At 54.5% G+C, this 27,147-nt stretch overlaps 2 long non-coding RNA genes across 2 annotated transcripts in view; both read right to left on the reverse strand.

Annotated features, from left to right (window-relative positions):
* Positions 1 to 571: 571 nt before the first annotated feature.
* Positions 572 to 27,147, reverse strand: part of LOC140426707 (uncharacterized) — a 76,129-nt gene continuing 49,553 nt past the window's right edge. Inside the window, exon 2 of the long non-coding RNA XR_011948279.1 lies at positions 572 to 1,123. This is a non-coding gene — a long non-coding RNA (uncharacterized lncRNA). The remainder of the gene's footprint in view (positions 1,124 to 27,147) is intronic.
* Positions 10,396 to 27,147, reverse strand: part of LOC140426706 (uncharacterized) — a 54,448-nt gene continuing 37,696 nt past the window's right edge. Inside the window, exon 2 of the long non-coding RNA XR_011948278.1 lies at positions 10,396 to 11,027. This is a non-coding gene — a long non-coding RNA (uncharacterized lncRNA). The remainder of the gene's footprint in view (positions 11,028 to 27,147) is intronic.

Here is a 27,147-nt window from a genome sequence, read left to right on the forward strand (position 1 = left end):
CAAAGAGTAGTGAGGCCGTGGAATGCCCTACCTGCTACAGTAGTGAACTCGCCAACATTGAGGGCATTTAAAAGTTTATTGGATAAACATATGGATGATAATGGTATAGTGTAGGTTAGATGGCTTTTGTTTCGGTGCAACATCGTGGGCCGAAGGGCCTGTACTGCGCTGTATTGTTCTATGTTCTATGTTCTATGTAGGCCCGAGCCTGTGAGGGCCAAGCGATGAGGCAGACGCTGGCCAGCAGTCATCGAGGGGAGGAACGAGGTGACTCTCGACCCCCAGGCCAGGGCAGAGGAGGGTGACAGGGCAACCTCAAAGGTGTAAAAAAAAGCAGGAGCAATTTCTGACCGAGGAGGCCAAATAATAATAATATTTTTTAGTGTCACAAGTAGGCTTACATTTTCACTGCAATGAAGTTACTGTGAAAATCCCCTAGTCGCCACACTCGGTGGTTAGAGAACACCAAAGTGTATCATGGAGTTCACCTGACCCACAACTTTTAATAGATTGTGGTATGGGGAGCACACGGCCCACTCTACAGGTGTGGTAGAGCAGAATAGGAAAAGTATTTTTTAAAGCAAAACAATGTTTATTCTATGAACTCAAATTAACCTTTTTAAAACATACTGTAAACATCTTACCAACTATTAGTTCAAATACAACCCCCAAAGAATACAACAGTAAGTAATCCTTTAAGCTTTCCTTTTAAGATCCAGAAGACTTAAAACACCTTTTCTGAGAACCACATCAGGCTAAAGTCACTACTGTTATTAGTTTTAAATCGATTTACAGTCTTTAGATTACAGAGAGAGACTCTAATACACCTTCTGGGTAGTTTGCTGCAAACAATGGTTTGTTTGAGGTTGCGTGGTTGTTTGAAGGCAAGTAGTGGGGGTGTGGGGATGACCTTGGCAAGATGTTCATCGTCATCAATGACGTGTTGAAGGCTGTGAAGAAGATGACGTAGTTTCTCCGCTCCGGGGAAGTACTGGACGACGAAGGGTATTCTGTCGGTTGTGTCCCATGTTTGTCTTCTGAGGAGGTCGGTGCGGTTTTTCGCTGTGGCGAGTTGGAACTGTCGAGTGCCATATCCCGTTCGTACGAGGGCATCTTTCAACGTCTGTAGATGTTGTCACATCAATGTGAGGAAGTCAGGAATAGAAGCGGGATCAATTGAACCATGTAAATTGATGAAGCAAGGGAAACAGTGGATAGTACATGATATCATAATTTACCATTCCAATGAGAAACGAAAAGCAATTTGGATGATGGAAAAATGGGACACTAGACAGCCAGTGATGGACAAAAGACCTTTTTGGTTACTGATAGACTGAGTTGTGTGCTAGGGGACACGAGGAAGCTCCTACGGTGCTGCTACCCCAAGGAAGTAAAATGCTTTGGAAGTAGTGGAACACACGGATATAGCTATTGAGTTACCTTCCTGAGCAGCTACAGCTTTGGTTCACGGAGATTGGACTTGAGGAAAGAACGAAAAAAGAGTCTATCAACACTGGTCTGAGATATGGATAAATTTACGATTGATTTCGGAGGACAATTTAAAATCACGACATGTACATACAAATGACAAAGATCGGGGATATATGTTAGTCAGTACAATTGGATGGGGGGTTGATCTACCAAAAGATATAGTTATGTAGCAAATGCCAAGAGGGGGTGTAAAGTAAAAAAAGGAAAATATGTCATTTGAAACATGGAAGTCTGGCAAAACCTGACCTGAGGATACTTGAGAAAATGTAGGAAAAAATCCCACGAAGGGTTAACAGCAGCAGCAAAAGAAGGTTTTGAAATGCAGATATCCTCTATCAGAAAGGCATTAAGAAAACAGCTTGTGACTGCTCAAGCGGTAAAACTGATGCCTGTCTTTCAAGTTAAAGCATATTGAACTTTTAGTTACATGAAGAGAAACAATATTTCGAATCTTCTTTGAAGTTAGTTATTTTAGTAAGCAGTTATTAAAGAATGCCAGGATCTTCAGTTGAATTGGGTGACAAAAGCTTGTGTGTGAAATCCTGCTGACACCAGGTGGAAATGGGAAGCCGGAGATGACGTGTCCACGAGAGCACAGGTTAACACCAAATTGGGGTCAGAGTTCTGACACGCTAAGGGCACTATTCAATAATAAAACAACTTTAGAAGTTACAGGAACCAGATGTAACGCCCCTCTAGGATCAAAGCACTTTTGAACATTACAAGGGAAAAAATGTAATCAGAGTTCGATGAACTAAAGTCATGCTCAACATGAATACATAATCATGTTAGAAGTAATTAAGATTAAAGGTACATTGAACAATCAAGAGCAAAACAAAGTTACTTTACGATAATGTCATATAAACTTAATAACTGCCAGAAGGGAAATATAAACCCAAAATCGGTAACAGCCAGCAGAGTCAGCTCTCATAGCTGCCCTCGGCCATGGGAAGGATAGAACACGAAAACTGAGCAGAACAGCGAATCCGTCAGGAGAAAACCAAAAGATAAAGAAGAGAAATTGTCAAGGTAGACCTGAAGGTCTTTTCAACCAACCAGGAGAATCCAGAAGCAAGATCTTTTTACTTTCTTGCAAAGACAGTGATTTTATCTTTTAAATGAAAAATAATAATAAAATAACTTAAAGTTTTAACCTGAAACAGTGGTTATAACAAAGTCTACTTTACTTACTTCGCAATGTGGGACGCAGGCTATTACGTGATATGTGGATGAAAACGTCTATGAAGATATGGGTTATACCGGGGGATAACTTGAAAATATAGATTGACCCAAATCACACCCACCTAAGTCTGCATAGGAGTCAGGGAGTGAGAATCCCTGTTCACCATTTAGAATGTTTTATTGACCCTTTTTGGTATAAGGGAATTCTAAGAAGAGTGGTGAGTTTTTTACTTCACCTTCCAGCTTTTCACGTCCCGCAGGGCTATCGCCAGGGGTTCGATCGCCAGCGCGAACAAGAGTGGGGACAGGGGGCAGCCCTGTCTTGTTCCTCTCTGCAGCTGGAAGAATTCAGAACTGGTGGTGTTAGTTCGGATGCTCACTTTGGGAGCGTTGTACAGGATCCTCCCCCAGGTGGTGAACCCCGCTCCTAGCCCAAACCGTTTCCAGTACCTCGAGGTGGTATTTCCATTTGACTCTGTCGAAGGCCTTTTCTGTGTTCAGGGAGACGATCACCTCTGGTGTTCTGTCCCCGGGGTGGGGGGGGGGGGGGGGGGGGGGGGGGGGTGTAATTATTTCTAGCAGCAGCCGCCTGATGTTCGCTGTGAGCTGCCTACCCTTGACAAAGCCCGTTTGGTCCTCTGCGACCACCTCTGGTACACAGCCCTCCAGTCTTTTGGCCAGTACTGTTGCGAGTATTTTCGCATCCACGTTCAGCAGTGAAATGGGTCTGTATGATCCGCATTCCGTCAGGTCTTCATCTTTTTGGGTAACAGTGAAATTGTGGCCTGCACTAGCGTTGGGGGCAGGGTGCCCCTTGCCAGTGAGTCCGCGAACATATCCCTTAAGTGTGGGGTCAGGACTGGTGCAAATGTTTTGTAGAAGTGCGCCAGGAACCCGTCGGGTCCCGGTGCCTTCCCCGCCTGCATGGAGCTGATGCTCTCCATGATTTCTCCCAGATCTATTGGTGTTTCCAGCTCCCCCCCCCGCCCCCCCCCCCCCCGGGTCTATCTTCCCCCACAACTGATAGTTCCAGTCCATCTAGGAACTGTTTCATTCCCGCGTCCCCGTTGGGGGGCTTGGAGGCGTACACTCCCCGGTAGAAGGTCTCAAATGCCCGATTGACCTCCTTTGGTTCTGTTACCAGTCTGCCTCTGCTATCCTTTACCTGCGCTATTTCCCTTGTGGCTGCCTGCTTTCTCAGCTGGTGAGCCAATAGGCGGCCAGCCTTGTCTCTGTGTTCGTAGAAGGTTCCCCGTGTCTGGCGGAGTTGGTACACTGGTTTCCTAGTGGATAGCAGGTTAAAGTCCATTTGCAGCTTTTTCCTCTCCGCCAGCAGCTCTACAGTCGGGGCCTCGGAGTATTTTCTGTTGACTTCCAGGATGGAGTCCACCAATTGTTGCCTGGCCACCCTCTCTTCCCTATCTCTGATTGCCTTATAGGCTATGATCTCTCCTCTAATCACGGCCTTCAGTGCCTCCCAGAACGTGGAGGGTGAGACCTCCCCGTTTTGGTTGTTACTAACATAGTCGCCTATGGCCCGCGATGTTTTCTGACTGTTGTGGCGTTCTCTAGCGTTCTGCCAGAAAGTCTAAGAACGGTTGCCACCGCCTAAAGAACCCTTGTACCGACCCTCTCAAGGCGAATTTCACCCTCTCCAATTTAATAAACCCTGCCATATTGCTGATCCAGGATTCCACACTTGGGGGCCTCGTATCTTTCCACTGAAGGAGAATCCTCCGCCGGGCTACCAGGGACGCAAAGGCCAGAATTCCGGCCTCTTTCGCCTCCTGCACTCCCGGCTCCTCTGCCACCGCGGATATTGCGAGCCCCCAGCCCGGTCTGAGCCTGGATCCTACCAGCCTCGACACCGTCCTCGCTACGCCCTTCCAAAATTCCTCCAGCGATGGGCATGCCCAGAACATATGGGTGTGACTTACTGGGCTCCCTGAGCACCTAACACACCTGTCCTCACCCCCAAAGAACCTGCTCATCCTTGTCCCGGTCATGTGTGCCCTGTGCAGCACCTTAAACTGTATGAGGCTGAGCCTCGCGCATGAAGAGGAAAAGTTCACCCTCCCTAGGGCATCTGCCCACGTCCCCTCTTCGATCTCCTCTCCCAACTCCTCCTCCCACTTACCTTTCAACTCCACCACCGAGGCCTCCTCCTCCTCCTGCATCACCTGGTAAGTTTCCGAGATCTTCCCCAATCCCACCCACCCCCCCGAGAGCACCCTGTCCTGTACTGTGTGTGGCAGTAGCCGTGGGAATTCCACCACCTGCTGTCTGGCAAACGCCCTTACCTGTAGGTACCTGAAGGTGTTCCCCGGGGGGAGCCCGTACTTCTCCTCCAGCTCACCCAAGCTCGCGAACTTCCCGTCCACAAACAGGTCCCCTAACTTTCGTATGCCTGCCCTGTGCCACCCCGAAAACCCTCCACCTGTTCTTCCTGGGGGGAACCGGTGGTTCCCCCGTAATGGGGTCCACGCCGAGGCCCTAACTTCCCCCCTATGCTGCCTCCACTGCCCCCAAATTTTGAGGGCAGCCACCACCACCGGGCTCGTGGTATACCTCCTTGGAGGGAGCGGCAGCGGCGCCGTTGCCAGCGCCCCCAGACTCGTACCCACACAGGACGCCATCTCCAGCCTCTTCCATGCAGCCCCCTCCCCCTCCATCACCCACTTGCGCACCATTGTCGCATTGGCGGCCCAGTAGTACCCACAGAGGTTGGGCAGCGCCAGCCCCCCCTATCTCTACTCCGCTCCAGGAACACCCTTTTCACCCTCGGAGTCCCGCGCGCCCACACAAACCCCATTATACTCCTGTTAACCCGCCTGAAAAAAGCCTTCGGGAGCACTCCCTTAGTACTGTTCCTCTGACAGTGCAGCACTCCCTCAGTACTGACGCTCTGACAGTGCAGCACTCCCTCAGTACTGAACCTCTGACAGTGCAGTACTCCTTCAGTATTGACACTCTGACAATGCAGCACTCCCTCAGTTCTGGCCATCGGACAGTGCAGAACTTCCTTAGTACTGACCCTCTGACAATGCAGCACTCTTTCAGTTCTGACCCTCTGACAGTGCAGCATTCCCTCAGTACTGACCCTCTGAGTGCAGCACTCCCTCAGCACTGACCCTCTGACAGTGCAGCAGTCTCTCAGTACTGACCCTCTGACAGTGCAGCACTCCCTCAGTACTGACCCTCTGACAGTGCAGCTCTCCCTCAGTACTGACCCTCTGACAGTGCAGCTCTCCCTCAGTACTGACCCTCTGACAGTGCAGCACTCCCCCAGGACTGACCCTCTGACAGTGCAGCACTCCCTCAGTCCTGACCGCTGACAGTGCAGCACTCCCTCAGTACTGACCCTCTGACAGTGCAGCTCTCCCTCAGTACTGACCCTCTGACAGTGCAGCTCTCCCTCAGTACTGATCCTCTGACAGTGCAGCTCTCCTTCAGTACTGACCCTCTGACAGTGCAGCACTCCCCCAGTACTGACCCTCTGACAGTGCAGCACTCCCTCAGTCCTGACCGCTGACAGTGCAGCACTCCCTCAGTACTGACCCTCTGACAGTGCAGCACTCCCTCAGTACTGACCCTCTGACAGTGCAGTACTCCCTCAGTACTGACACTCTGACAGTGCAGCACTCCCTCAGTACTGTTCCTCTGACAGTGCAGCACTCCCTGAGTACTGACCCTCTGACAGTGCAACATTCCCTCAGTACTGACCCTCCGACAGTGCCGTACTCCCTCAGTACTGACCCTCTGACAGTGCAGCACTCCCTCAGTACTGATCCTCTGACAGTGCCGCACTCCCTCAGTACTGACCCTCTGACAGTGCAGCACTCTCTCAGTACTGACCCTCTGACAGTGCCGCACTCCCTCAGTACTGACCCTCTGACAGTGCAGTATTCCCTCAGTACTGACCCTCTGACAGTGCCGCACTCCCTCAGTACTGACCCTCTGACAGTGCAGCACTCCCTCAGTACTGACCCTCTGACAGTGCAGCACTCTCTCAGTACTGACCCGCTGACAGTGCAGCACTGCCTCAGTACTGACCCTCTGTCAGTGCAGCACTCCCTCAGTACTGACCCGCTGACAGTGCAGCACTCCCTCAGTACTGACCCTCTGACAGTGTAGCACTCCCTCAGTACTGACCCTCTGACAGTGCAGCACTCCCTCAGTACTGACCCTCTGACAGTACAGCACCCCCTCAGTACTGACTCTCTGACAGTGTAGCACTCCCTCAGTACTGACCCTCTGACAGTGCAGCACTCCCTCAGTACTGACCCTCTGACAGTACAGCACTCTCTCAGTACTGACATTCTGACAGTGCCGCACTCCCTCAGTACTGTTCCTCTGACAGTGCAGCACTCCCTCAGTACTGACCCGCTGACAGTGCAGCACTCCCTCAGTACTGACCCTCTGACAGTGTAGCACTCCCTCAGTACTGACCCTCTGACAGTGCAGCACTCCCTCAGTACTGACCCTCTGACAGTACAGCACCCCCTCAGTACTGACCCTCTGACAGTGTAGCACTCTCTCAGTACTGACATTCTGACAGTGCTGCACTCCCTCAGTACTGACCCTCTGACAGTGCCGCACTCCCTCAGTACTGTTCCTCTGACAGTATCATGCTCTCTTCAGCCTGCACTACGCACACAGTTGTCTGAGATGGAACTTTTAACCCAGGCTGCATTCTCTGATTCTGGGGCTGTGCCGGCGTGGGAAGGGAGGTGTTTTACGCCGTACAAAATGGCGCACAATGGCAACCGATTGCCTGTTTTGCTGGGGGCTAGCAGGACTTCTGCGTACAGCGCCTGGCTCTAGCTGCCGATAAGCACCGGAGAATTGCTGGGTCCAACAGCCATGCCTTGCAACATGGCAGGGGTTGCTCACGGACCCAGCCCGTGAAATAGTCCCCCTCTTCAGCCAGCTCGTGCACCCCGGACGAGCCCCAAACAATGCCTCAGCCCCCAATAATGTTCCCCCCTGCCCGCGGATCGGCCCTCCCTGGACTGTGGCGGCACTGGACGGAGTCTGCAGTGACCACGCCGAGTTACCGATGGGCGAGGCCTCACATGTCCCACGCCGTCGGGAACTTGGCCAGTCAGTGGTGGAGCATCGGGAGGCAGGCCTCAGGCAACGTCCTGAGACCGTGGATACGTATGTGGCACGGCGTACTGAAGAATCCAGCTCCTGGTCTCTGATACAGAGGAATAGACTGACTCGGCTGGTGACATGCTCGGGATCTATTTACTGGCCGGACCAGAAGCCTGGGTAGAATTGAAAAAAACATTATGATCACTTGAAGCAGCTCTTGCTCAGCCAACCCCAGCCAGCTCGCAACGATGACGCCCTGGAGACCGGCCCCTAGATTTGGGGATGCAGATCTGTGGAGGCTGCTAGACGCAATGCAGGCCAGGGAGGATGCCCTGTTTCCCTTCGGGTCCCAGGAAGGTCAGCCATCGGGCAGCCAATGCTGCCTGGGTCGTGGTGGTGGTGGCTGTGAGCGTCGGGCGTGTGACCAGGAGGACAGGCCTCCAGAGCCAGAAAAAGGTCAATGACCTACACCAGGCAGCACAATTGAGGCGACACCAATGACACCCCCCTTCCCGAGACCCATCTGCCCCATGTGAGCATCCACCTCCCAACTCTCCATGCGGCCCTCAACTCTCCCTCCACCCCACTCCGTTCAACCCCAATCCTCCCTCGAACTCCCCCTCTCCCTTCAACACCCCCATCCCTTCCTTCACCACTGTGAAACATGCAAGTGGCTAATGGTGCCCTCTCTGTGTCCCCTCAGGAGAAGCTCTCCCACAATCGCCGGGAGAGGGCCGAGACTGGTGGAAGGGTACCGGACTTAAGAATCCTCACCTCCTTCGGGGAGCGGGCCCTGGAGGTGACTGGTGTGGCCGAGGACAGGGCGGTCACCAACACGAAGGCTGGCAGATGCCGCAGAGGTGAGGAATCATCGGGCTCCACCTGGGGGACCAGTCAAACGTGAGTTGTTATTGCTTTACTGACTGACTCATCCCTCCCACTGACCACATGCCCATTTTCCCGCAGGCCCACCCAGGTGGCACCCTCTCCGGCCTCCCACGCGACCACCTTGGAGGATGATACAATCAAGAGATCACAGCTGTCATCCCCATCCTCCACCAGCGGAGATACGCACCTCGGTGGGAAATGTTAGTGGTCAGGCTTCTGGGGCACAATCTGGTGAGCACCACACAGCTGCTGATGTAGATCAGGTGGAGGCACAAACCCCCAGGCGAGACAGTTGGGGGTGTCCTGGATCCCAGGGTCTCAGCCTGATGCTGAGCCTCTGGTACAGGGTTACCCGGAGGGAAAATATACCGTAAATGGCAAAACTCTTAGGAATATAGAAAGTCAGAACCCCACCTAACCTTTTTTGGACACTAAGGGCAATTGAGCAAGTCCAATCCACCTAACTTGCACATCTTTGGACTGTGGGAGGAAACCGCAGCACCCGGAGGAAACCCACGCACACACGGGGAGAACGTGCAGACTCCGCACAGTGACCCAAGTCGGGAATCAAACCTGGGACCCTGGAGCTGTGAAGCAACAGTGCTAACCACTGTGCTACCGTGCTGCCCATATTTGTTCTTTATTCTTTGATTGGAGGTGTCCCAGAGGCTACGGTCACAGGAGATGTCGCCGGCTATGTGTGGTACCGAGGCCAACACTGCTAGCGTGGTGACCGCAGTGGAAAGCCTGGTGCACGACGTTGGCACCATTAGTGAAGGTGTCCAAGGTGTTGCGCAGCCGGTAACGGCCATGGCTGAGAGTCTCGACAGAATGTCTGCCTCGCTGGGGGATGTTACCCAGTACCAGGCTGACCTTGATGAGGTTCTGCGGGACATGTCCCGCTCTCAGATGGGAATGGCTGAGATGCTGCGGAGTTTGTCCCAGTCGCAGGTGGGCGTGGCTGAGATGCAGTAGAGCACGGCCCAATCACTGAGGAGCATCCCTGAGGGCATCGGCACGCTGATGCAGACCATGTGGGCCGCTGGGTCTGGCAGAACCGGATGATGCAGGGGCAGCTGGGGCTTGAACCAGCTTCCCCTCCATCCCAAAGTGAACCCCAGGGTTCTTTGGGCACCGATTGGGAGGAGGGGGTACTGGGTGCCAACCTGGATTTGTCCCATGGAATGGCGACGGTGGGCACCAGTTCTTCCGAGTTCCACCCCTCTGATGAGGCGGCTTCTCACAGTCAGCATGCTGCAAACAGGGATACTGCAGATGTTGCCACCATCTCCGGCATCTGGCTGCCTGGTCTAGCAGCAGCACCACGATGGCAAGTTCAGGGTCCAAAACCCCTGCCATAGCGTTCAATATCTGTAAGGCATTGGGAGTGGGTGTTACACTGACAAACAGCGGTGGCTCCCAGCCTGGGACCCTCCGTTTCCCATTGACCCCCACCCCGCTGGTGGGTGCCTGGAACTCGCTGCCGGAGGAGGTGGTGGAAGCAGGGACGATAGCGACGTTGGGTCATCTTGAAAAATACATGAATAGGATGGGAATAGAGGTATACGGACTCCGGAAGTGTAGAAGATTTGAGTTTAGACGGGCAGCATGGTCGGCTCAGGCTTGGAGAGCCCAAGGGCCTCTTCCTGTGTGTGGTAGTCACTGGACGATCTCTGTCGTGCCCTGCACATCCTAGGTAGGAACTGATGCGACCATCAATTCACACGAGATGATTAGTAGAAGTGAACAGTGCTTTTAATAAGCTAGATCTGTGCCTGCCTGCGACTGCTCTGTACTGAGTGCCGCCTACAGGCTGCAGGTTTATATACCACCCCCGAGGGGGCGGAGCCACAGGCAGAGCCCACAGGGGCATCAACATAATACAATACAATACAGTGGTGAATTGTAGCAGCAATACGTTCACCACATTCACCCCCTGTTAAAAAATTGAAATCCAGCGGGGGTAAAGTGGGCTCACAGATTGAGTCTGTCCGGCGCTTTGATCGTTCTCTGTGATCACCTCAGCTCCGGCTTCACTGCGGGTGTTGGGCTCGTTGACTCCGGGAGCGTGCCATCTGGAGCTTCATCACGGTGGGTCGGCGATGGGGGGAGGGGGGTGTAGGCCGTGTAGAAGCGGGGGCGGTGCGTAGGTGATGGCCGCTGGGGAACCGGCGAGTGCCAGACCCCGGAGGGAGACTGTATCTTGTCGGCCGTCGCAGTGCGCCACGTGGACATACTGAGGGTTGGCATGTAGGAGCTGGACCCTCTCGACCAGGGGGTCGGACTTATGGCTCCTCACGTGCTTCCGGAGGAGGACAGGCCTCGTTGTTGTCAGCCAGGACGGAAGCGAGACCCCGGAAGTGGATTTTCTGAGGAAGACAAATAGACGGTCGTGAGGGGTCTCGTTCGTGGCTGTGCAGAGGAGTGACCGAATGGAGTAGAGCGCGTCGGGGAGGACCTCCTGCCAGTGGGAAACTGGGAGACTTCTAGACCGTAGGGCCAGAAGGATGGCCTTCCATACTGTTGCGTTCTTCCTCTCTGTCATAATATACATCTATGTATACAATGGAGTGCAGACAGGCAGTGATTGATACACAGGATGACCAGTAAGCACACAGAACAGAGCAGCCAATCACCAGACAGGACATGAACACTATAAAGCCAGAGGGCACCAGTTTTCCCGCTCTCTCGGGACCCAGCATCTGAGACAGTCAGAGCGCGTGAGCTAGCCAGTGCCTACACCATGTGGTAGCTAAGTTAGTCTGGTCAGGCTAGTGTCAGGTCTCCAGTCAAGTCAGCATAGTGTCGACCCACAGTTGAACATGTATAATAGTTTGGATGTTGAATAAAATCGTGTTGCATTTTATCAAGTGTTGGAGGTCTGTCTCTCGCTACACTGCATCAAGTGCAGTTCACCTCGACCCAGCCTACCCAACACATCACTCTCCTCCTGTCCGTTTCCCTGGGGGTTGTAGCTGGTAGTCCTGCTCGAGGCAATGCCCTTACCGAGCAGATACTGACGCAGCTCGTCGCTCATAAACGAGGAGCCCCGGTCACTGTGGACGTTAAGTGGGGAAACCGAACAGGGTGAAGATACTATGCAGGGCCTTAATGACAGTGGCCGTGGTAATGGCGGGGCATGGGATGGCAAAGGGGAAACAGGAGTACTCGTCAACGATGTTGAGAAAATACACGTTGCGATCAGTGGAGCGAGGGGTCCTTTGAAATCGACGCTGAGGCTGTCAAAGGGGCGGGATGCCTTCACCAGATGGGCCTTGTTTGGCCGATAGAAGTGCGGCTTGCAGTCCGCGCAGACTTGGCAGTACCTGGTCATGGCCCTGACCTCCTCGGTGGAGTAGGGCAGGTTGCGAGCCTTGATGAAGTGGAGAAGTCGGGTGGCCCCCGGGTGACAGAGGTCATTGTGGATGGCCCGAAGTCGGTCATCTTGCGCGCTGGCGCTTGTGCCGCGGGACAGGGCATCTGGGGGCTCATTGAGCTTCCCAGGATGATACACGATATCGTAATTATAGGTGGAGAGTTCCATTCTCCACCTCAAGATCTTATCATTCTTGATCTTGCCCCGCTGTGTGTTGTTGAACTTAAAGGCTACCGACCGTTGGTCGGTGACGAGGGTGAACCTCCTACCGGCCAGGTAGTGCCTCCAATGTCGCACAGCTTCCACAATGGCTTGAGCTTCTTTTTCGACAGAGGAGTGTCGAATCTCGGAGGCGTTGAGGGTACGGGAAAAGAAGGCCACGGGCCTGCCTGCCTGGTTAAGGGTAGCGGCCAGGGCGACATCCGGCACGTCGCTCTCCACCTGGAAGGGGATGGACTCGTCCACCGCATGCATCGCGGCCTTGTCTGCTTTGATGCGGCTGAAGGCCTAGCGGGCCTCAGTCATCAGGGGAAAGATGGTGGCTTTGATAAGAGGATGGGCTTTGTCCGCATAGTTGGGGACCCACTGGGCATAATAGGAAAAGAACCCTGTCATAAAATACACATCAGTATATGATGGTGCAGAGACACACACTGACTGACACATTGCAAGACCAATCAACACACACAACACAGCAGCCAACCACCAGTTAGGGCACGGTCACTATAAAGCCAGAGGGCACCAGTTTTCCCGCTCATTCAGGATGCAGCCTCTGAGACAGACAGAGCCCGCAGTCAGTAGCACAAACAGCCACCATGTGCTAGCAGTATAGGCTGGTCAGGTTAGGCATAGGTCTTCAGTCAATCTAACATAGTGTCGACCCAAAGTGCAAGTATGTTTAACAGCTCTTTGTTAAATAAAATCGAGTTGTTCTATTACAAGTGTTGGTAGCCTGTCTATGTTACTGCTAAGGTAAACGCAGTCTGCACAGATCCAGAGTACCCAACACATCATGGTACCAGTATGTGATGTTAGAGTTTAATAGACCTACCTTCAAGTGATCTGCCTTCGACCAGTAATCAGCCATCCGGTAGTATGGACAGCATCCGCCCTCCCCCACCGCTCCGCATCACCAGCAACCTCGGTGCGAACTGGAAAATCTTTAAACCACGATTCCAGCTATACCTCAAAGCTACAGACCTGGAAGCTGCCTCAGACGCCAGGAAGATTGCTCACTTCCTTTCCACGCCATCCATATCTTCAACTCTCTCACTTTTGCTGAAGGTCCAAGTTCAAGACAGTCCTGCTCAAATTCGACAGTCACTGTGACATCGAGGTAAATGAAAGTTTTGAGCGCTCTGTCTTTCAACATGACCCACAGTGCAAGTATGTTTAACAGCTCTTAGTTAAATAAAATAGAGTTGTACTATTACAAGTGTTGGTAGCCTGTCTATGTTACTGCTAAGGTGAACACAGTCTCCACAGATCCAGAGTATCCAACACATCAAACCCCAGGCATCTTTTCAGGGCCTTGGGGCAGTGGGGGAGGCGGAGTTGCAGGAGGGGGCATGCAGTCGAGGTCAGGCCCTGGGACTCCGTTTTCCACGACATAGGCGAGGATGGCTAGTCGGGTTGTGCGGAAAACGCATTCCTCCTTGTTATAGGTGAGATTGAGGGCTTGGGCGGTTTGGAGGAACCTCTGAAGGTTAGCGTCATGGTCCTGCTGATCATGGCCACAGATGGTGACGTGGCCCGCTGCCCGTACTGGTCAACCATTCGGTCCATCGTTCTTTGGAATACCGAGACCCCATTGGTGAAGCTGAAGGGGACCCTGAGGAAGTGGAAGAGGTGGCCGTCTGCCTCAAAGGCAGTGTAGTGGCGGTCTTCCGGGCGGATCAGAAGCTGGTGGTATGCGGACTTCATATCTACCGTGGAGAAAACCCGATAGTGTGCAATCTGATTAACCATGTCCGCTATGCGGGGAAGGGGGTACGCATCGAGTTGCGTGTAACGATTTATGGTCTGGCTGTAGTCTACAACCATCCGGTTCTTTTCCCCGGTCCTGACGACCACCACCTGGGCTCTCCAGGGGCTATTACTGGCCTCGATGATCCCCTCCCTCAAGAGCCGCTGGACCTCCGACTTGATAAAAGTCCTGTCTTGGGCACTGTACCGCCTGCTCCTGGTGGCGACGGGTTTACAGTCGGAGGTGAGGTTCGCGAAGAGCGAGGGAGGGGCGACCTTAAGGGTCGCGAGGCCATATACGGTGAGAGGATGTAGGGGTCCGCCGAACTTCAGGGTCAGGCTTCTGAGGTTGCACTGGAAATCCAGTCCTAACAAGAGAGGAGCGCAGAGATGGGGGAGGACATAGAGTTCAAAATTGGTGTACTCGGCGCCCTGTATCGTGAGGTTCGCGACACAGTACCCCTGGATCTGCACTGAATATGATCCAGACGCAAGGGAGATTGTTTGGGATGCAGGGGAAATCTGGAGGGAACAACGCCTTACCGTGTCCGGATGGATGAAGCTCTCCGTGCTCCCAGAATCAAACAGACAGGGCGTTTTGTGCCCATTGACCCGGACAGTCATCATGGAATTCTTGAGGTGCTTGGGCCGTGACTGGTTGAGAGTGACAGCGTCAAGCTGCGGGTAGCCGGCGTGGTCGGTGGTAGCGGAGTAGTCCCAAGTTGGCGGCCCCGATCGGTCGTACGTGTCGGGCGGCGTTGAAGATGGCGGCCAAGTTGGCGGCCCCCGTCGGTCGCATGTGTCGGGTGGCGTTGAAGGTGGTGGACAAGATGGCGGCCCCCATGAGTCGCAGGTGTCGGGTAGAGTTAAAGATGGCGGCCCCCACGGATAGCACGAGGCGGATGACGCGTCAGAAGGGGGCGGTACCGGCAGGCACGCAGCCATGCTGTGGGGTCTGCGGGCCTGTGAGTCTGTGAGTCGGGCCTGAGATTTTGGAACTTTGGGTCAGGCCAAGCAGACTTTGGCAAAATGTCCTTTCTTGCCGCAGTCGCTGCAGGTCGCGTTCCGAGCTGGGCAACGCTGCCTGGGGTGCTGGTTCTGACCGCAGAAATAGCAAGGCGGCCCCCCGGGTTGGGGGGGCAGCCGCGCGGCACAGGCCTGGGTCGGATGATGGTCGCGCCTCCGGCGCCCACGAGGAAACCGCGTGGTCGGAGGGGGAAGGCATTTAGGCTCTGGAAGGCTACTTCTAATGAGGTGGACAGTTTTACCGTCTCTTCTAGGTCGAGGGTGCCCTTTTCAAACAGGCGCTCGACCATAGTTGGACCGGACTCCAGCCACATAGGTGTCCCGGATGGCGAGTTCCATGTGCTGCGAGGCCGTGACGTCCTTGTAGTTGCAGTTTCGAGCGAGTACCCTCAGGTCGCGTAGATATTCCTCCAGCGATTCCCCAGGCGTTGACGACGTGTGGTGAGGAGATGTCGCGCGAACACTTCGTTCACCGGCCTCACGTAATGTCTTTTCAGGATCGCGACCGCGTCTGCGTACGTGGTCGCGTCTTCGATTAGTACAGAGATTCTGTGGCTCACCCGGGCGTGGAGGAGACTCAGCTTCTGTGCCTCGGTGACGGCGGGTGAGGAAGAGGCGGCGAGGTAGGCATCAAAGCAGCGGAGCCAGTGTGAAAAGATTCCTTGTGCTTCAGCTGCCTGTGGGTCGAGTTCCAGTTGATCAGGTTTGAGGGCGGCTTCCATTGCGATATCTTAGCTTATTAAATTGATGCGACCATCAATTCACACGAGATGATTAGTAGAAGTGAGCAGTGGTTTTAATAAGCTAGATCTTAAGCTAGTGCCTGCCTGCGACTGCTCTGTACTGAGTGCCGCCTACAGGCTGCAGATCTATATACCACCCCCGAGGGTGAGGAGCCACAGGCGGAACCCACAAGGGCATCAACATAATACAATACAATACAGTGGTGAATTGTAGCAGCAATACGTTCACCACAGGAACTGTGACTGCCAGGCAGTTTCGGCAGTCCAGCACACCGAACGTTTAATTAGAGACGCTTACGTCATAGGCATAAAGTCTGCGTACATCTGCCAGCGGCTACTGGAAGGGGGGTACGCTCAACCTTGCGGGAACTAGGCAGCTCGCTAATTCGTTAGAAGTGGCCTCCCGTAACGTTCAGTCCTACTGGCCTCCGACCGCTGCCGACTCCAGCCCACCGCAAGCCTGCGCCACGCAGCAGCCAGCCAGCTCTGGGGGGCCCAAGTGTTATTTCTGTGGGCAAAACAAACACCCCAGGCAGCGCTGCCCGGCGCGGAGCGCGACCTGCAATGGGTGTGGGAAGAAAGGACACTTCGCTGCTGTTTGCCAGGCCCGGTCGGTCGCCGCTGTTTCCAGGCCTGGCATTCCTACACCCCCCACGTGCGACCCAGGGGCACCGCCATTTTCCCCTTCGCAAGCCCCATGCGGCCCGTGGGCAACGCCATTTTCCTCACCGCAAGCCACGTGCGGCCCGTGGGCGCCGCCATCTTTGATGCCGCCTGCCATGTGCGCCCCATGGGCGGCGCCATCTTCAGCGCCATTTTGGATGGCGCCTCAGGACCCCTGCCCGTCTGGCCGTTCATCGCCTGCCGCTACCTCCGCCACCGCTGACCACACTGACCAGCCATGGACCTCCCAGCATCTGCTGCAGCTCGCCTCTAACACCCTGGATCAGCCCCGGCCCCGCAACCTCGCGACGGCGACGGTGAAGATCGATGGGCACAAGACGACCTACCTCTTTGACTGCAGGAGCATCGAGAGCTTCCTCCACCACACTACGGTAAGGCGCTGCTCCCTCACGGTACACCCCGTCACCCAGAAAATCTCCCTGGCCTCCAGATCCCATTCCGTTGAAATTCGGGGGTACTGCATCACGGCCCTCACTGTCCAAGGCGTAGAGTTCAGCAACTTCCGGCTCTACGTCCTCCCCCACCTCTGCACTGCCCTGTTACTCGGCCTGGATTTTCAATGCCATCTCCAAAGCCTGACTTTAAAATTCAGCGGACCCCTACCCCCCCTAACCGTCTGCGGCCTCACGACCCTTAAGGTCGATCCACCTTCTTTGTTTGCGAACCTCACCCTGGATTGCAAACCCGTCGCCACAAGGAGCAGACGGTACAGTGCCCAGGACAGGACCTTCATCAGGTCGGAGGTCCAACGGCATCTGCGGGAAGGGGTCAGTGAGGCCAGCAACAGAATTTGGAGAGCTTAAGTGGTGGTAGTGAAGACTGGGGAGAAGCACAGGATGGTCATTGACTACAGTCAGACCATCAATCGGTACACACAGCTCGACGCATACCCCCTCCCACGCATGTCTGACATGGTCAATCAGATTACGCAGTATCGAGTCTTTTCCACAGTGGACTTGAAGTCTGCCTACCACCAGCTCCCCATCCACCCGGAGGACCGCCAATACACTGTGTTCGAAGCAGATGGCCGTCTCTATCACTTCCTTAGGGTTCCCTTCGGCGTCACTAATGGAGTCTCGGTCTTCTAGCGAGAGATGGACCAAATGGTTGACCGGTACGGACTTCGGGCCACCTTCCCGTACCTAGATAACGTCACCATCTGCGGCCACGATCAGCAGGACCACGACGCAAACCTCCAAACATTCCTCCAGACCGCCAAACTCCTTAATCTCACATACAATAAGGAGAAATGCGTGTTCCGCACCAGCCGCATAGCCATCCTTGGCTATGTCGTGGAAAATGGAGTTCTAGGGCCCGACCCCGACCTCCTGGAACTCCCACTCCCCCACTGCCGCAAGGCCCTGAAACGATGCATGGGGTTTTTCTCCTATTACGCCCAGTGGGTCCCTAATTATGCGGACAAGGCCCGCCCACTCACATTCCATCCGTTCGCTCCTCTGCACCGTGACTAACGAGACCCCTCACGAACGTGTGTTTGCCTTCCCCAGGAAGTCCACCTCCGGGGTCTCGCTCCCAACATGGCTGACAGTTCCTGGACCCGTCCTCCTCCGGAAGAATATGCGGACCCATAAGTCGGACCCCTTGGTCGAAAAGGTCCACCTCTTACATGCAAACCCGCAGTACGCCTACGTGGCACACCTCGACGGGCGCCAACATGCTCCCGGAGTCACAGGTGACCAAATCGGCGCCCACATCACCAACAGGACTGAGGCTATCGCAGAGGAGGGTCAAGACCCCAAAAGACTTAACTTGTAATGTTTTCCACCCTCGCCAGACTCTTTTTTCAACAGGGGGTGAATGTGGTAGTCACCACGAGTGGCATATTATATGTATTACGGCACTGCCCGTATATTAAGGGTACAACGGTAAATCCCTGCCTGCTGGCTCCGCCCAGCAGGTGGCGTATAAAAGTGTGTGCTCTCCGATGCTGCAGCCATTCTGGTTCCAGCTACAGGAGGCACAACATCTTGCTCAATAAAGCCTTCCACTATTCTCGTCTTCTAGTAATTGACGGTGCATCACTGTGCTGTACTTTTCTTTGTTCTTTGTTCTTTGTTTGCCCCACACCCCCTCCCACCTGGAAGGCCATCCCATGCACTCCCGCAGCAGTGGGCCTTCTCCCGTCGAACCCCAGCCCCTGTATCCCGGACAACTGCTCATAATGTCACCAGGACCGGGCGCTGGTCCCTTCCCCGTGGTACCACCCACGCTCTGGCTGTGGACATGTCCCCTAAGCTGTGACCCATCCCCTGGGTGTTCGGATGTTGGCTGCTGCGTGTGTGGTGTTGCCTCTCGCAGTGTTCAGGCACAGTGTCCAGGCATCACGGTCTGATTGAGATGCTCAGCAATGACTCCCACAAGCTACATGGACCGTCCACCCACTGGAATCCACTTGGGTTGTGTGAAGTGCTCACTTTTTTATTTAAAAATAATTTTTATGAAAGGTTTTCAGAAAATATCAATAACAAAATGAGAAAAAAAAAGTACAAAACACAATCGAGAAAAGCAACCCCTCCCCCTGTACATGAATAATAAATTAACATTAACACCCCGACTTAACACAACAGGTGTATACACCCCCTCAGACACTCCAGTGTAAAGAACAGAAACAAAAATAAAATTACCCCTCCCCCTCCCGAGCTGCTGCTGCCATTGACCAATGTCTATCGTTCTGCCAGAAAGTCTAAGAACAGTTGCCACCGCCTAAAGAACCCTTGCACCGACCCTCTCAAGGCAAATTTCACCCTCTCCAATTTAATGAACCCTGCCATATCGCTGATCCAGGATTCCACGCTTGGGGGCCTCGTATCTGTCCACTGAAGGAGAATCCTTCGCCGGGCTACCAGGGACGCAAAGGCCAGAATACCGGCCTGTTTCACCTCCTGCACTCCCGGCTCCTCTGCCACCCCAAATATTGCGAGCCCCCAGACCGGTTTGACCCTGGATCCTACCATCCTCGCTACGCCCCTCCAAAATTCCTCCAGCGCTGGGCATGCCCAGAACATATGGGTGTGATTTGCTGGGCTCCCTGAGCACCTAACACACCTGTCCTCACCCCCCAAAAAACGGCTCATCCTTGTGTGCCCTGTGCAGCACCTTAAACTGTATGAGGCTGAGCCTCGCACACGATGAAGAAGAGTTCACCCTCCCCAGGGCATCTGCCCACGTCCCCTCTTCGATCTCCTCTCCCAACTCCTCCTCCCACTTACCTTTCAACTCCACCACCGAGGCCTCCTCCTCCTCCTCCTGCATCACCTGGTAAGTTTCCGAGATCTTCCCCACTCCCACCCACCCCCCGAGAGCACCCTGTCCTGGACTGTGTGTGGCAGTAGCCGCGGGAATTCCACCACCTGCCGTCTGGCAAACGCCCTTACCTGTAAGTACCTGAAGGTGTTCCCCGGGGGGAGCCCATACTTCTCCTCCAGCTCACCCAGGCTCGCGAATTTCCCGTCCACAAACAGGTCCCCCACCTTTCGTATCCCTGCCCTGTGCCACCACGGAAACCCTCCACCTGTTCTTCCTGGGGCGAACCGGTGGTTCCCCTGTTTTGGGGTCCACGTTGGGGCCCCAACTTCCCCCCTATGCTACCTCCACTGCCCCCAAAGTTTGAGGGCAGCCACCACCACCGGGCTCGTGGTATACTTCCTTGGAGGGAGCGGCAGCGGCGCCGTTGCCAGTGCCCCCAGACTCGTACCCGCACAAGACGCCGTCGCCAGCCTCTTCCATGCAGCCCCCTCCCCCTCCATCACTCACTTGCGCACCATAAGACCATAAAACCATAAGACATAGGAGCGGAAGTAAGGCCATTCGGCCCATCGAGTCCACTCCACCATTCAATCATGGCTGATTTCAACTCCATCGTCGCATTGGCGGCCCAGTAGTATCCACAGAGGTTGGGCAGCGCCAGCCCCCCCCCTATCTCTACTCCGCTCCAGGAACACCCTTCTCACCCTCGGAGTCCCTCGCGCCCACACAAACCCCATTATACTCCTGTTAACCCGCCTGAAAAAAGCCTTCGGGGTAAACACGGGGAGACACTGGAACAGGAATAAAAATCTCGGGAGCACCGTCATTTTGGTTGACTGCACCCTACCTGCCAAGGACAGCGGCAACACGTCCCACCTCTTGAACTCCTCCATTTGCTCCACCAGCCTTGTAAAGTTAAGCCTATGCAGGGCCCCCCAGCTCCTGGCCACCTGGACCCCCAAATACCTGAAGCTCCTCTCCGCCCTTTTTAGTGGGAGCTCGCCAATCCCCCTCTCCTGGTCCCCTGGATGGACTATGTACAGCTCGCTCTTCCCCATGTTGAGCTTGTACCCCAAAAGGTCCCCGAATTCCCTAAGAATCCTCATTACCTCCGGCATTCCTCCCACCGGGTCCGCCACGTACAGCAGCAGGTCGTCCGCATAAAGTGACACCCTATGCTCCTCCCCACCCCGCACCAACCCCCTCCAGTTCCTTGACTCCCTCAGTGCCATAGCCAGGGGTTCAATCGCCAGTGCGAAGAGCAGGGGGACAGGGGACACCCCTGTCTCGTCCCTCGGTGCAACCAAAGGTACTCGGACCTCCTCCTGTTTGTGGCCACACTCGCCATCGGGACCTCATACAACAGCCTAACCCACCTGACAAACCCCTCCTCAAACCCGAACCTCTTCAGCACCTCCCACAGGTACCCCCACTCTACCCTATCGAAGGCTTTCTCAGCGTCCATCGCCACCACTATCTCCGCCTCCCCCTCCCTCGCCGGCATCATGATAACGTTCAAAAGCCTCCGCACATTCGCGTTCAACTGTCTCCCCTTCACAAACCCCGTCTGGTCTTCATGGATGATCTGCGGCACACAATCCGCAATCCTCTTGGCTAAGACCTTCGCCAGCACCTTGCCATCTACATTTAGCAAGGAAATCGGTCTGTAAGACCCACATTGCAGGGGATCCTTGTCCCGCTTCAGGATCAAGGAGATCAGTGCCCGGGACATCGCGGGGGCAAAGCCCCCCCCTCCCTTGCCTCATTAAAGGTGCTGACTAACAGCAGACCCAACAGCTCCATATATTTTTTATAGAATTCGACCGGGAAACCGTCTGGCCCCGGTGCCTTCCCCGCCTGCATGCTTCCTATCCCTTTGATCAGCTCCTCCAGCCCAATTGGGGCCCCCAATCCCGCCACCAGGCCCTCTTCCACCTTTGGAAACCTCAATTGGTCCAGGAAGCGTCCCATCCCTCCCTCCTCCCGTGGGGGCTTGGATCGGTACAATTCCTCGTAAAAGTCCCTGAAGACCCCATTGATGCCAGCTCCACTCCGCACCACAATCCCTCCCCTGTCCTTAACTCCCCCGATCTCCCTAGCTGCGTCCCGCTTCCGAAGCTGATGTGCCAGCATCCGGCTTGACTTTTTCCCATACTCGTAGATCGCCCCCTGGGCCTTCCTCCACTGCACCTCCACCTTCCTGGTGGTCACCAGGTCGAATTCGGCCTGGAGGCTGCGCCTCTTCCTCAACAATCCTTCCTCAGGCTCCTCCGCATACCTCCTGTCTACCCTCACCATCTCCCCCACCAGCCTCTCCCTTTCCCCCCGCTCCCTCCGCTCCTTGTGGGCCCTAATGGAGATCAGCTCTCCCCTCACCACCGCCTTCAGTGCCTCCCATACCATCCCCACTTGGACCTCCCCATTGTCGTTGGTCTCCAATTACCTCTCCATACTTCCTCGGACCCGCTCGCTCACCTCCTCGTCCGCCAACAACCCCACCTCCAAGCGCCACAGCGGGCGCTGGCCCCGCTCCTCCCCCATCTCCAAGTCCACCCAATGCGGGGCATGGTCCGAAATGGCTATTGCCGAATACTCAGTATCCTCTACTCTCGCTATCAGTGCCCTACTCAAGATGAAAAAGTCGATTTGGGAATAAGCCTTATGGACATGTGAGAAGAATGAAAATTCCCCAGTCCCCGGCCTTGCAAATCTCCAAGGATCCACCCCTCCCATCTGGTCCATAAACCCCCTCAGCACTCTAGCCGCCGCCGGGTTCCTACCCGTCCTAGACCTGGAGCGATCCAGTGCCGGATCCAACACCGTGTTAAAGTCTCCCCCCATTATCAGGCCCCCCACTTCCAAGTCTGGGATCTGACCCAACATACGCCGCATAAAACCTGCATCGTCCCAGTTTGGAGCATACACATTGACCAGTACCACCCTCTCTCCCTGCAACTTACCACTTACCATTATGTACCTGCCGCCATTATCTGCCACAATGCTCGCCTCCAATGACACCTTCTTTCCCACCAAGATCGCCACCCCTCGATTTTTGGCATCCAGCCCAGAGTGAAACACCTGACCTATCCACCCTTTCCTCAATCTTACCTGGTCTGCCACCTTCAGGTGTGTCTCCTGGAGCATAACCACATCCGCCTTGAGCCCCTTCAGGTGCACGAACACGCGGACCCGCATAACCGGCCCATTCAGTCCCCTTACATTCCAGGTTACCAGCCGGATCAGGGGGCTACCTTCCCCCCTCCCCCACCGACGAGCCATGACCCCTCCTCGGCCAGCCACGTGCCCGCACCCCACACCCAGCCCTTTCCCCACAGCGGCATACCCCCGTCTCGACCCCCCCACTCACTCCAGCTCCTCCTTGACCTTAGCAGCAGCAACTCGATCCAGGGGCCCCTGGAAGGACCCCGCTCCCATCAGCGAGTTCAACATGGTGGCCACATAGGCCCTCACGTCCGGCCCCTTCAGCCCCTCCGGGAGGCCCAGAATCCGCAGATTCTTCCGCCTCGACCGATTCTCCATCTCCTCAAACCGCTCCTGCCATTTCTTGTGGAGCACCTCGTGCGCCTCCACCTTTACCGCCAGGCCTAAGATCTCGTCCTCATTGTCAGAGATCTTTTGTCGAGCCTCGCGGATCGCCACCCCCTGGGCCGTCTGTGTCTCCAGCAGCTTATCAATAGACGCCTTCATCGGCTCTAGCAGGTCCGTTTTAATCTCTCTGAAGCAGCGCTGGATACCCTCCTGCTGCTCCTCCGCCCACTGCCTCCACGCTGCCTGGTCTCCGCCCGGCGCCATTTTGTTCTTCTTCCCTTGAACCTTCTTCGGGTCCACCACCACCTTTTTTGTCGCCCCGCTCCTAGTTGAAGCCATATACTGACGGGGAGCTGTTATAAACTCCTTCCCACACCGGGAAACGTCGAAAAAGTGCCGTTGGGGGCCCTGAAAAGAGCCCAAAAGTCCGTTTTTGCAGGAGCCGCCGAATGTGCGACTTAGCTCCACATAGCCGCAACCGGAAGTCCGTGAGGTGCTCACTTAACGACAATTGTCAATTCCCTATTAGCAATAGCCTTCAGCCGCATGGACAGAGATCACGGCAGTCGGTGGGGGTTAAGGCTGGTCAGTGGGGCAGACGGGCAGGGGCAAGGGTTGCCCCCCCGAACAGGTGTACACGATCCAGGGATTGACACAATGGTGCCGCAAGCGATTTCCCCCCGGTTGCCCCCACCCAGCGCCTCCCACCACCCCCTCCCATGGTGGCCTACCCCTGCAGAGGTTCCCGTCCCCCCACAGCCAAAGGTTCCCCAGCCCCTGCCGAGCACTGGGGTGGAAGGTCCAGCGCCCTCGGGCTCTTTGCCTGTGAGCAAAGATGGCTACTCACTTCCTCGGCTCCCCACAGAAGCTCTTCCGCCAGGTTCACATTTAAAGGAGTACTAATCGGCACCAGCGTGACGACTTGCTGGGAGACCGATGAATGACAGGAGGCCATTGGATATGGGTTGGCTTCCGTTAATTGTCTGGAAATAGGCCTTAAGTGGTGATAATTGGTTTCTCGCCACGCTACGGCGGGATCTCGATTTTGCCATTGGGAGTAGGCCAGTTCCATCGCAAAGTGTTTAGCACCTGGCGCGATTCTCGTTTTTAGCCTCTCCCACTTGTCACCGGCCTCATTTAGCTCATGCAAAAGCGAAACGAGGCCAGAGAATCACGCCCAATGTTAGCTCTTATTATGTCCTTGACTGGTCCACTGGTTGGAGTCATACCTGGCACAGAGGACAATGGTTCTGGTGGTTGGAGGTCAATCATCATGTTTGCTGATGACTGCACAATGTGCAGCACCATTCACAACTCCTCAGAAACTGTTTGGTTTCCAACAGCTGTAACCAGCTATGACTGCACCCATTGGAGCTACTTGAATATAAAGTGAGAGACAATATTTTTGTGGATATATAATCTGTGACAGTCGGTGCTGATTTGTAAAGGTCAAGTAATGCCCAACCAACAGATGTTTTTTTGCTATTGGTTCTGGCATACAGCAAGGCTTGGACAACATCCAGGCTTAGGCTGATAAGTGACAAGTAACATTCATCCCACCAAGTGCCAGGCAATGACCATCTCCAATGAAAGTGAATCGAGCTGTCACCCCTTGACATTCAATGGCATTACCATCACTGAATCCCCCACTATGAACATCCTGGGGTTAACATTGACCAGAAACTGAACTGCATCAGCCATATAAATACTGTGGTTACAAGAACAGGTCACACGCTGGGAATCCGCCAGCGATTAACTCACCTCCTGATTCCCCAAAGCCTGTCCACATCTACAAGGCACAAGTCAGGGGTGTGATGGAATTCTCTCCACTTGCCTGGATGAGTGCAGCTCCAACAACACTCAATAAGCTCAACACCATCCAGGACAATGTAGTCTCTTGATTAGCTCCCCATTCACAAACATTCACTCCCTCCACAATCGACAGTGACAGCAGTGTTTACCATCTACAAGATGCACTGCAGGAACTCACCAAGGCTCCTTCGACAGCACCTTCCAAGCCCACAACCATTGCCATCTAGAAGGACAAGAGCAGCAGATACATAGGGGACACCGCCACGTTTCCGGGAGCGGGAGAGAGAGAGGGAGCCAGAGTGCAGCGAGTGAAGCTTGGGATTCAGGTCGGTGTTTAAACTTGTCCCCAGGTTCCAGAGGCCTTCATTTCCGGGAGCGGGAGAGAGAGGGGGAGCCAGAGTGCAGCGAGTGCAGCTTGGGATTCAGGTAGGTGTTTAAACTTGCCCCCAGGTTCCAGAGGCCTTAATTTCCAGGAGCGGGAGAGAGAGAGGGAGCCAGAGTGCAGCAAGTGCAGCTTGGGATTCAGGTAGGTGTTTAAACTTGCCACCAGGTTCCAGAGGCCTTCATTTCCGGGAGCGGGAGAGAGAGAGGGAGCCGGAGTGCAGCGAGTGCAGCTTGGGATTCAGGTAGGCGTTTAAACTTGCCCCCAGGTTCCAGAGGCCTTCATTTCCGGGAGCGGGAGAGAGAGAGGGAGCCGGAGTGCAGCGAGTACAGCTTGGGATTCAGGCAGGTGTTTAAACTTGCCCCCAGGTTCCAGAGGCCTTCATTTCCGGGAGCGGGAGAGAGAGAGGGAGCCGGAGTGCAGCGAGTGCAGCTTGGGATTCAGGTAGGCGCTTAAGTGTTTGATTTTTACCTCTATTTAAGTTGAGCGGTTGCTAAACCCGAGACACTACACTTGTAATGTTTCCCACACTTCCACCTCCTCTAACCTAAGGGGGTGAGTGGATATCAGGTAAGCTCTCTCTTTTATTTTTCCTTTATCCGCAAGTATAGCTTCAGATTTTCGGCGGGAGCAGTGGCCAGAGGTCTGTCAGGAAGGTATGATTGCCCTTTAAAAACTTACCTTGCAGGAGAAACGGCCTTCAGATTTTCGGCGGGAGCAGTGGCCAGGGGTCTGTCGGGAAGGTTGTCGGGAAGCTGGGAGAAATTTAACTCTTCATGGGTTGGTAAGTATTTTGATTGGCAAGTAAAATCCCTATTCCTTTCACTTATTCATTATTTGATATTATATTTGTAATCAGTTAAGGTAAAGTGTAAAAATGGCAGGAGATCCCAGACCGATGTTATGCTCCTCATGCTCAATGTGGGAGTTCAGGGACGCGGCCGATGTCCCTGACTCCTTCATGTACGGGAAGTGTGTAAGGCTGCAGCTCCTGTTAGACCGCATGAAGGCTCTGGAGCTGCGGATGGACTCACTTTGGAGCATCCGCGATGCTGAGGAGGTCGTGGATAGCACGTTCAGTGAGTTGGTCACACTGCAGATTAGGATTGTGAGGGAGACAGGGAATGGGTGACCAAAAGGCAGAGAAAGAGCAGGAAGGCAGAGCAGGTGTCCCCTGTGGTCATCTCCCTCCAAAACAGGTATACCGTTTTGGATACTGTTGGGGGAGATGACTCACCAGGGGAAGGCAGTAATAGCCAGGCTCACGGCACCATGGCTGGCTCTGCTTCACAGAAGGGCGGGAAAAAGACTGGCAGGGCTATAGAAATAGGGGATTCAATCGTAAGGGGAGTAGACAGGCGTTTCTGTGGTCGAAAACGAGACTCCCAAATGGTATGTTGCCTCCCGGGTGCACGGGTCAGGGATGTCCAGATCGGCTGCAGGACATACTGAAGGGGGAGGGTGAACAGCCAGTTGTCGTGGTGCATATAGGCACCAACGATATAGGTAAAAAACGGGATGAGGTCCTGCAATCAGAATTTAGGGAGTTAGGAGATAAGTTAAAAAGTAGGACCTCAAAGGTAGTAACCTCAGGATTGCTACCAGTGCCACGAGACAGTCAGAGTAGAAATTCAAGAATAGTCAGAATGAATACGTGGCTTGAGATATGGTGCAGGAGGGAGGGG

Source organism: Scyliorhinus torazame, chromosome 7, assembly GCF_047496885.1.
Source record: "Scyliorhinus torazame isolate Kashiwa2021f chromosome 7, sScyTor2.1, whole genome shotgun sequence".
NCBI lineage: Eukaryota > Metazoa > Chordata > Chondrichthyes > Carcharhiniformes > Scyliorhinidae > Scyliorhinus > Scyliorhinus torazame.